The sequence below is a fragment of the Macaca nemestrina genome, chromosome 8 (genome assembly GCF_043159975.1).
Source record: "Macaca nemestrina isolate mMacNem1 chromosome 8, mMacNem.hap1, whole genome shotgun sequence".
Classification (NCBI taxonomy): domain Eukaryota; kingdom Metazoa; phylum Chordata; class Mammalia; order Primates; family Cercopithecidae; genus Macaca; species Macaca nemestrina.
Genome location: NC_092132.1, coordinates 3,164,739 through 3,173,760, shown reverse-complemented (window position 1 = coordinate 3,173,760; position 9,022 = coordinate 3,164,739). Strand labels below are relative to the sequence as shown.

The window sequence follows — 9,022 nt, the reverse complement described above, 5'->3', positions numbered from 1 at the left end:
CACCGCCAAACATCCACTCACCACACCATCCACTCATCCGCCCACCTACGCACCGCCAAACATCCACTCACCACACCATCCACTCATCCACCCACCTACCCAACACCAAACATCCATTCACCACACCATCCACTCATCTAACCACCACCAAATATTCACCCACCACCCACTGACAACCCACCGTCTACTACCCACCATCTACTCATTTACGCATCCACCAACCACCCGTCACCCAAAGGTTATCCACTTGCCATGCACCCAACACTGACTAGTCACCCACAAGCAACCATGCCCCACCTACCACCCACTCACCAACCACAACCCACCACCCACCATCTACCCACCAGCCCCTATTGAACCAGAAACCATCACCCACCACCCAGTCACCAACCACCATCTACTATCCACCATCCACTTACCAGTTTCTACCCACTCAAAACTGACTACCCACTCACCACCATCCATTCACAAGTGACCTACCACCTACCGTCCACCACCATCCACCCACTATCATCAACCACCTAGCACAAACCCACCACTCACCCTCTATCCACCACCCATCATCCACCCAAAACTCACTACCACAATCACCATCCACCATCCACCCATCCACCATCCACTATTCACCATCCACCATCCACCATCCACCACCATCCACCATCCACTCATTCATCATCCACCATCCACCATCCACCATCCACCCATCCACTATCTACCACCTACCATTCACCATCCACCATCCACCATTCACCCATCCACCATCCACCATTCACCCATCCACCATCCACCATTTACCCATCCACCATCCACCACCCACCATCCACTCATCCTTCAACCACTCTCCACCCAAAATTTATCCACCCACGTCTACCACACAACCATTATCCCCCATCCACTGACCACTCACTACCCACCATCTACCCACAAACCACCCACCCAAAACCCACCATCCACCCACCAACTGTCAATCCACCATCCACCCACACACCCACCATCCACCCACATATTAATCCACCCCCTGTCACCCACCGACTGACCACCCACCACGACCGACCTCAATCCACCATCAAACCACCACCTACCACCCATCCACTACACACCCCCACCCTCCATCACCCACGCAAAATCCACTATCCACCCTCCAACCACCAACAACCCACAACCCATCACCCACCCATCCATCCATCCATCCACCATCCACCCACATCTGCCACCCTTCCAGACCACCCTGTTCATCACCCACCATCCACTCTTCCACTCACCATCCACCCGCTATCCACCACCCACACACTCACCATCCATCAGTCCACCCTTTGCCCACCATCTACTGTTCACCTACCATCCACTCATCCATTCAGCATCCACGACCCACCCACCCACGATTCACCCACTATTCACCTTCTACTCACCAACCACCATCCACCATTCAACCACCATCCACCACCCACCCATTCACCATTTATTCACCCACCCATCATTAACCATCCATCCACCATCATCTATTCACCTTCCACCCATCCACCATCCACCATTCACCATCCACCATTCACCATCCACCATTCACCATCCGCCATCCACAATCCACCATCCACCATCCACCATCCACCATTCACCATCCACCATCCACCATCCACCACCCACCATCCACCCAGTCATCATCCATCATCCACCATCCACCATTCACCATCCACCATCCACCATTTACCATCCACCATCCACCATCCATCATCCACCATCCACCATTCACCATCCACCATTCACCATCCGCCATCCACCATCCACCATCCACCATCCACCCAGTCATCATCCATCATCCACCATCCACCATTCACCATCCACCATCCACCATTTACCATCCACCATCCACCATTCACCATCCGCCATCCACCATCCGCCATCCACCATCCACCATCCACCATCCACCCAGTCATCATCCATCATCCACCATCCACCATTCACCATCCACCATTCACCATCCACCATCCACCATCCACCCACTGTCTACCATCCACCCACCCACCATTCACCATCCACCATCCACCATCCACCATCCACCATCCATCATCCACCATCCACCATTCACCATCCACCATTCACCATCCGCCATCCACCATCCACCATCCACCATCCACTCAGTCATCATCCATCATCCACCATCCACCATTCACCATCCACCATCCACCATTTACCATTCACCATCCACCATCCACCATCCGCCATCCACCATCCGCCATCCACCATCCACCATCCACCATCCACCCAGTCATCATCCATCATCCACCATCCACCATTCACCATCCACCATTCACCATCCACCATCCACCATCCACCCACTGTCTACCATCCACCCACCCACCATTCACCATCCACCATCCACCATCCACCATCCACCCACTGTCTACCATCCACCCACCCACCATTCACCATCCACCATCCACCATCCACCCACTGTCTACCATCCACCATCCACCATGGACTACACTTCCACCTTTTCACCCTGGCTGCATCCATGTCCATACCTGGTTGTCTTTCCTCCCCCCAATCTGTCCATTGGCTATTTCTCCAGTCATTTGTCCATTCATCTTCCACCATCCACAACACTTCTGTCAATTTCTATGCTGAACTTTCATCACCATCCTCCATCCACCCACCCATCCATTAAATGATTTTTTTTTTAAATTTCCAGCAGGTTCTGGACACTGTATTAGGTCCTGGGGATTAGAAAGATTAACGAGAAGTGGTCCCTGATTACTCAGTCTCCCCTTTTCCCATTCACCACTGAATTAAATCCAAACATGCTCATCTGGCATTTGAAGCTCTCTGTGCCTGGGCCTAAGTCTTCCTATCTAATCCCTCCTAATGTCAAGCTGGACCCCTCACTCTCCCCTAAGTGCACGCTACCCCTTCTTGCTTCCAAGCCACTGTCCACACTGTGTCCTCTGTCTGATGTGCTTTCTCCCTGCCATCTTTCCCTATCAGGGTTCCCCTGTGTGCCAATCCCCTGCTGCAGAGGCACCTCCTCCCGGGAGGCTTCCCTTGTTTCCTTCTGACAGTGATGATAGAGGCCTTGGTCTGCCCCTGCCCCGCAGAAGGCCAGGCTCTTCAGTAGCTGCTTTGGGAACGACCTTCCTCACCTCTCACATGGCGCTGGAGCCTTGTGGGTTGGAGCTGGGGTCTCATCTGCAGCCACCGGTGCAAGGCTGCAAGTCCAACATGCAGTGGGATTGGACCCTGCCCTGTCCCTCCCTGGCTATGACCTTCGGGGAACTTTCTGTCTGAGGCTTGGCCCCTTTGTCCTGGAACTCATGGCGGGCCCGCAGGGGAGGTGGAGGAGGAGCCTGGCAGGAGAGAACAGGGCTGTCACACCGACCTGGACTGGGTGCCCGGCCTCTGCTGCTTGCTGCCCTTGGTGAATTGAGCCTCAGTTTCTCACCCAGCAAATGGGAAAGCCCCAGTGGGAGGCGCGAGGCTGGCTGTGGAGCTGCCGTGTTATGTGTGGGCTCCTCGCGGCTTGGCTGCCCCTTTCCTTAGCCCTGCCCCACCGGGCTTCTATTTCTCTTGCTCCCCCCAGCATTCAGCACAAGGAGGCCTTGAGGCCCTGCCGGGTGCGGGGCCCCCCTCCCCACACGCCCACCTAGCTGGCCCCGCTGGCTCCAGGGGCCTTCAAAGTCAACTCCCCAATGAGGGTGCCGTGTAACAAGTGTGGACACCATGTCCCTCATGAGCTCTGTGGTCTTGGGCTGGTTGCTTTACCTCCTGGGCCTCAGTTTACCCCTCTGTGAAAGGAGCATAAAGCCACCAAGTCCCTGGCGCTCCCCCGAGAACTCATCAAACAAGGGCTGGTCTGAGGCCAGCCTAGCAGATGCAGCCTTTCAGGCCGGGTCAGGAGCAGCCCTCCACGTCCTCCTTCCTTCCGACGAGTAGGTGAGACCCCCAGACAGCAGGCGGCCTGTCTGCCTCCCCACCTTTGAGGAGCCTTCCGTGATACGGTCCAGTGAGCAGGGGCCTATCGGGGGCACTCTGACCACCCCAGCCGCTCTGCCTCAGATTCACTGCACCTTCTGTGCGGGACAGGGATTCATTTAGCAGCCACGACAGCCATGGGGTGGGTACGGTTAGTGTCCCCACTCTACAGATGGAAAATTGAAGCCCCACCAGTCCCCGCACATGCTCTGAGCACCTGTGCCATCCCCACAGGGCCTCTCCCTGCCTCTAGGGGCCCGGGGGATGCAAGCTGGGCCCGGAGTGAAAAATCAGCCCAGGTCCCTCTGAGAAGGGAGCAGGCGGCCCTGGAGTCACTTCCCGCACATGTAGCCCAGACCCTGGTGTGGGAAGTGACTCTCCCAAGGTCCTGAAATGAGCCCCAGCAGGACCCAGAGGAGAACAGGGGCTGCCGCTTGCTCCATCCCCACCTCCCCCGAAATGGGGCTGGAAGGGCCTCACCTCACCCTGTCCCCCGGGTCACCTCACCCCATCCCCCCACCGTCCCCCGGGTCACCTCACCCCGTCCCCTGGGTGCAGTTGGGACAGTCACAGGAGGGGCCTTTTCCTTTGTTTCAAAAGATTCTTGCTTCATCTCTCAATCTGAGGTCTTTATTTCCACACAATTATTCAGGATTTAGGAGCAACTTCCCTGCCCTGCCTGCATCTGTGGCCATCTGGTCTCCAAGTCTTCAGTGTTCGTGAGACATCAGGGATGCTCACAGGATGGACGAGGGCCACCCGCCCCCTGAGGTACCCTGAACATCTCCTCTCTGGGCACTGGGTCCCCCACCTCTCATAAGCTTCAGGGCCCCACGAAGGGTAGGGCAAGGCAGCGCACAAGTCAGGGTGCCACCGGTGGGGACCCCAGCCCAACCAGAACCCTCCGCCTGGGATCACCCAAGGGACCACATAGCCCAGGTTGGTGACTCAAGAACCAGGGGCACGGGTGGGGGCCAGGGGCTCCTCTGCACATGGGAGAGAAGCCCCAAGTCACAGGACACCTCTCTTGCCTTCCCACCATCAGTGGCTCCCCAGCACCCTGCCAGGGCTGGCTGCCTTCCTTCCTCCACTGCCTTCGCTCCTGCCGTCCTTCTCCCCACATCTGAAGCTGCTCACCCCAACAGCTGTGTCCCAAAGACGCAGGGCTGGACACGTGTTTTCTGTAGAGGGCTGGGGAGGAATCACTTTCTGTTTTCCAGGCCAATCTTTGTCATGTTTATTCAAGGCTTGTGTTAGTCCTTTCCGCTGCTGTAACAAAATCCTGAAGACTAGGCCCTTCAGCAACAGAAATGTGTTTCTCTCTGTTTCGGAGGCTGGAGGGCAAGATCAAGGTGCCAGTAGGATGGGTGTCTGGTGAGGGCTCCTCTCTGCATGCAAGACAGTGCCAGGCCACTTCATCCTCCTGAGGGGGCGAACGGGCATCTCACAGGGCAGGAGGGACCTAAGGGCAGAAGGGGCAGCCAGGCTTCCCAGCCCTTCTCAAGGGTTAAGCCCACCTTTGAGGGCAGGGCCTCCTAAACACCTCACCTCTTAATAGCATCTCATTGGTGATGAAGTTTCAACACACGAATTTAGGGGAATGTCCAGACCCCAGCGAGACCCGAAGCTGCTGTAGACGAGGTGTGACAGGTGCCGGTGGCTGTGTTGGAATGAAACGTCACTTCCAAAGGAGGCAGAGCATGGATACAGCCCAAGATCCCCTCCGGTAAGGACCCCCATCCCCGGGACTCTCAGGGGCTCCGGGACGAGCTCATTTCCTGCCTGGTGTCTGGACAGAGGCACTCAGGAGCTGCACGGTTCCCCCTGCACACCCCCAGCAGCTGACCGGTGGATAGGCGCCCTCTCCTCTGCCTTGTGCCAGGAGCGTCTGCCAGGCAGGGCTCTCCCTCCCACATGGTGGCTGGGCACCCTGGCCTTGCAGCCAAAGTCTCCAATTATCCAAGGAAGGAGCATTGGCTTCAGGGCCCTGGTCGTTCCTTAGGGGAAGCCCAGAGTGCCCAGCCCTGGCCCAGAGTAGCCTCTCCTATGCGTGGGAGCAACTGATGCACGGCCAAATTCCAGAGCCTTGGTGCAGAGGGCAGTAGTCAGACTCCTCCTCACGAGCCAGCCTCCAGCAAGAACCGACATGTCTGGTGCCCACTGCTCCAAGCCACAGGGGCCCGGATTCCTGGGTACAAAGACAAATAGAGCCTTGGAGGAGACCCCACAATACTCCCCATGCAGCTGAGATCCAGGTTGGGGAGGAACTCACAGAAGGCTGGCACCGCTGACCTGGGGCCATTCAGGTGCTGAGAGGCCAGGAGGCACCTCCTCCAAGCAGGCTGCGGGGCCTGCACCCTCCTCCTGCCCCCGCGTGAGCAGGCTTGGCCAGGAGAACCTCGGGACTGCCCGAACCCCAGACACCACAGCCCCTGCATCTGCTCTGTCCACACCCATGAGCTCGGGCAGCACAGCCTGGGTGGGAAGCGCCACCTCCCTTGCCTGTGGCCAGCTTTGTGTGACTCACAGCAGCCGCCATCTCCCACCTCGCCGTTCCTCCTGCCACCGCGTCTCCCCTCTGCCCGGGTTGCGAACTCACCCCACCTACAACCACAGCCAGGATTTCTGTTGATTTTCTGTTTCCCACCACACACGGATCTCCAAGAGGACAGGGCCAGGTCTGTTCCCTGCGCCGTGCCCAGCACACCACATGTGGACACTAAAGGGCTGGCAAGTGAAGGAAGGTACCGGCGGAAGCTGCTCTCGCACAAGGCGGAGACACACACTCATGCATGCTGGATGCTGTCCGAAATGCCCCACCCATTCAGCTTATCACCAGCCGGGCAGGCCTCTGACTTAGCTGCCCCAGGGTCCCTCAACTGGTCTGTGGGGGTGGAGAGAGCCGGCAGCCATGGGAGGAGATCGGGGGGATCACGGCACAGAGACGGCAGCACTGCCTAGAACACCGTCTGCCCGTTTCCGGCCTCTGCAAACCCTGTCGCCGCTGACTGGATGCCAACGCCCACTCGCTGGCTGGGACACAGTCCCCGCCCTTCCCGAAGACAGTGTCTGCCAGCCAAGCCAGCCTTCAGCTGCCCAGCAGGAGGCCCCGGGGCAACGCCTCAATCTAGCCCCCAGCCCTTTGAGAATCTCACCTGGGGACACACTCTGGGGGCTGCGTCCACCTGTCAGGCCCCACACACATCTTCATCCATTGCAGCCGAGAGAAAAACACGGAATCCCAAAGTCGGAGGAAACTGGAACGGGACACAGCGCACAGGCTCGGGACAGGGGACACCGGTGTGTGGGACCCACTGCTGCCACCCACCAGCCATGCGGCCCTGGGGATCCCATCACCCTCTGTGCCTCGGTGTCCTCGTCTGCAGTGGTGACTGCCTCCAGGGACCTGCTGGGATAGAGCGGCGGCGTGCATGGAAGGGTCCTTTGTGAGCTCCACCCTGGGCCGGCAGCTGGAGGGAGCGGGTGGCTCTCACCAGGCTCCTGCGGAATCGCAGGTAACTCTCCCTCTCAGGAGAACCCGGGGGCACCGAGCTGCGGCTGGGAGCCGGGCTTATGTGGAATCACAGGCAGGGCCGTGTTATCTTCCCTTTCTGAATGCAGAAACTCAGGCTCACAAAGGTCACATTCTCTGCTCAGGGTCAGACAAGGCTGTGTACTGCTCAGGCTTCCACTATGACGACGCTTTGTGACAGGTAACCTACAAACTGTGATTACAACAGACCAAGCTTCCTTTCTCCCAGGTCTGCAGGGGAGCCCGGCCCTCGCTCCAGGCCCCTGTGCACTCAGGTCCGCCCCATTGTCTCTGTCCTGGGACCCGCGGCTGCCAGGCTGGCTCTTCTCACGGTGGATGACAGCAGTGTGGAGGCCAAGCCAGACAATCAGGCCAGGGGACAGCCCCCATCATGCCTGACAGCCGTGGGTCAAAGCCACTCACGTGGCTGAGCCCAGCGTCAATGATTCAGGAAAAAGCGCTCCGCCTCCTCCGGCAGGAAGCATGGGCAGAGTGTGAAGTGCAGTCCAGACGCAGGGAGGGAGTGGAAGGCTGCGGACTGGACGCCGCCCAGCCCTGGTAAGGACACAGCCAAGGGCCAGATGCACGTCTGCTTGGCTCCAAGAACACTTTTTCCTCTGAACCAAGGCTCCTCTGAACTGAGGTTACGCCTCGGCTCAGAGGGCGCTGAGACTTGAACTCTGCCCCCAGGTTCCAGGGGGCACTCTGCCACTCCCCACAGCTTCCACGGAACACTCTGCCACCCTCCACAAGAGCCCCTGCAGCCAGCAGCACGCTGAGGTCTGCGCCTGCCATCAGTGCCCCCCAGGTCTCCAGCAGTGGAATGTGGGCCCCTCCTCCTGATCTCCCAGGCTCTGGCCCAGCCATCCTCCAGGGCCAGCCCTGCAGTCCCATCCCAGGGCTAAGAGGGTGCCATGGTCATGCCCTGACGTGCCCATGGAGAGGACAGAGGGAGCAGTGGCTTGCCCACCAGCTGCAGACTTGACACTCCCCACAGCCCCGTAGACTGGGGATCTCACCAGGCCCCACATGCTCTCCCGCACAGGAGGTTTTAGTTCTCAAGAAATGGACACAAAACAAATAAAGAACAAGGAAGCCAAGGTACAGAAAAGGGATTTTTTGGCCAAATGTATGCAGCTGGTCAGCTGTCCTGGCTCTGGCAGCCCTGTGCCTCCCGCAGGACTCCTCACAGGGCCCTGTCCTCTTGCATTTCCAAGGCATGAAGGTCCTGCCAGGCGTGTGCACTTGTGGATGCGTGTGTGAGAGTGTATGTGCTGTGTGCACATGTGTGTGTGCGTCTGCATGTCTGCATAGGTACTGTGTGTGCTTCTGTGTGAGATGTATGTGTTTGTGATCTGTGCACACACACGTGGGCTGTGCAGAGAGAAGGGTCAGGAGACATGTCGATGTGGGAACACTCAGAAGCTCCCCCGCCGAGATCATTTAAGGGAGCAGCGCTGGGCTCAGCTAAACAAAGGCTTTTGTGACAGCCCCGTGTCTCCTCTGATGCCCACTGAGGTATGAAAT

The 9,022-nt window shown here is 58.2% G+C and overlaps 1 long non-coding RNA gene across 2 annotated transcripts; it reads right to left on the bottom strand.

The window, feature by feature from the left end:
* Nucleotides 1–4,575: 4,575 nt before the first annotated feature.
* LOC105488407 (uncharacterized) lies at nucleotides 4,576–7,610 on the bottom strand. 2 transcript variants are annotated; one of them, XR_011606659.1, is made up of 3 exons: nucleotides 7,119–7,610; nucleotides 6,563–6,690; nucleotides 4,576–5,623 (listed from the first exon to the last, which is right to left on the bottom strand). It is a non-coding gene; the product is annotated as an uncharacterized lncRNA (long non-coding RNA). The 2 variants fall into 2 exon arrangements; XR_011606660.1 differs by lacking the exon at nucleotides 7,119–7,610 and adding an exon at nucleotides 6,033–6,151 and having other exon boundaries at nucleotides 6,563–6,939.
* Nucleotides 7,611–9,022: the final 1,412 nt, after the last annotated feature.